Raw genomic sequence first — 2316 nt, forward strand, 5'->3', positions numbered from 1 at the left:
ATAAGAGAGTATATTTATTTTGCTAGGGAGAATTACTATTCAGATCGTGGGAGTGACAGGTTTAAAAGCAGTACTTTTCCTGCTTTAACTGACTTACTTACTTCAAAGAAGTTGATGGCACGTGCTTTGTTCAGCATGATTCTTTTCTTGCAAATACACTGAATCCATCGTTCACTTAATGCAAGACCCCAAATTTATCATGCATTACTACAAGAAAAGCAAAGATAGATGTTATAAAAAATACAGTTCAAGCCATGCACCAATAGTGTTATGCATCATCTCCCAAGATATGATGGAAATAGCTTGTGTTTATACAATGCCATTAGTAGTTTTTATCAAATAAATTGGTACTACCTGAAAATGATTTAAAAGGCCTTGATTTCTCATTAATATCATCTATATTGTGATGCACAAGTATTTTGCTATAATTCTTTTCATGACCATGTTTACTTTTGAAACTGCCTTTGGGTTAGGCCAACAAATGAACACACTTGAGAAATTAGTCTATTGTTGACATTGTTCAAATGTAATGGCTCAAAAATCTAAATTCTGAAATGCCAGCCATGAGGGTGATGCTGGTGATGGTACAGATACTTTATGGAAGCCCAATGCATAATACAAGTAAATGTTTCTACAACATTAATTATTATCCTTCAAAGATCTTACCTCCAATCTTTGTTTGTTTTCAAAAATAGCATTTTGGAAATTTTGCATTGTCATAATGAACTAACCTGATTTGAAATTGTTCCACTTTGGTATTTGCCATTCTTTCCTTTCAACTCCAATACCCTCTGGATTGTTACGCAAATGTTTAAACAATTCCTCATGATCTTTCCTGTGTGTTGTCATTGGCCAACCAGGCTTGCGGGCTTGAGGCTTCTTCTTTGCATTCGCTTGTACAGTTGGCACTGCATTCTGAGTTGAACGTTTACTTGAGCAAGCCTCTCCAGTTGCATATGTAACTGGCATGTGCACCTCACGGACATCAGCTGTTTTAACTTCAAACACCACTGAAATGATCAAGGATCAACTGGACCATAAGAACAACTTATTCAAGCCTTTTATCCTAGTGAGTGTTTATTGAAGGATAAATGTTATAACAAGTAACTGAGGCAAGGTTGACCCCAAAAAGCTAAATAAATAGACTCAGTTATGTCAGTCTATTTTTTGTTTAGAAAATTGCTTGCAATCAACTAATAATTATTTACTGAACTTTTTTAAATATTGTCACCATTGAGTGGGACAGGCTGTTTATGCAAGCATGGAACACTGATGAGAAAGTTTCTTACCAACAAGTTCTCTTTGAAGTCCAAGTACCTTTGGAAAGCAATTATCCCACTGTTCTTGACTGTCGATAGAAAAGATCCTGCCTTTAGGCCACTTGGGCAATATTGGTGTAAAGTCTTGCACTGAAGCCTGAAGCTTGAACTTTGTAATGTTCAAAGTGGCGCATTTGTCCTTGATTCCATAACCTTTCTCCAAGTGCTTCAAAACGGTTGAAAGAATCTTATCTTCGGATAAATTTAGCCCAAGTTCAAAGCTCCATCTCTCTGTGGGCTTTTCCTGCCCATTGTGGTATATTGCTCCAGTAACTGGTACAACTGTGATAGTTTCTTGAACTGTGTCAGTTTCTGCCATCTTGAATTTTGTCACATGGAAGAAACAAGCATTCCCAAGATGCCTTGCGAAGCTCATAATAATAATCATTTTGAAATAATCTTGTCTGACACTCAAGTACGTAATAGATTTTATATTTTAGGGGTTCGGAAAGTTAAAAAAAACATATTATTGAAAATAGATTGGTGTTACCTTGTTCCCAAAAATCTACTCAAGAGTTCCATTGTTCCCTGAAAATAAACTGAACATATCCCCCATTCCCTGAAAATAAATGCTCCAGTTCCCTTGTTCCCTAAAACCCCTGGGAGGGGCTCGCTAATGAGAGGGTCAAAATTAAAATGTTTAGCTGAAATGTACAGTGATCCTAAACGTGATAATTTCTGAAAATATAGTTATTGTAAACTCTGAGTTCATAGAGTGGATAATCAATCGGGTCCTCTATACTTTATTAAAATGGACGACAAAAGAATAAGTTACGATTGGCCGGCCTTGTTTTTCTCCCCACTTATTAACAAGATGTCTTCTTATTGCACGTCTTTTTTCTTCTTCTTTTTCCACAACAATACAGTTGTACACCCCTAATTGCAAACAAGCAACGGCAGGTGACCCTAGTAAAGTATTAAACAAAAATGTATTTGGTATTTTAAACTATTTACCATCATTTTATTATTAATTGTCCTTTTTCGTTGTCTTTTTCCA

This window comes from Orbicella faveolata, unplaced genomic scaffold, assembly GCF_042242905.1.
Source record: "Orbicella faveolata isolate gen_17 unplaced genomic scaffold, um_ofav_v1 contig_46, whole genome shotgun sequence".
Taxonomy (NCBI): domain Eukaryota; kingdom Metazoa; phylum Cnidaria; class Anthozoa; order Scleractinia; family Merulinidae; genus Orbicella; species Orbicella faveolata.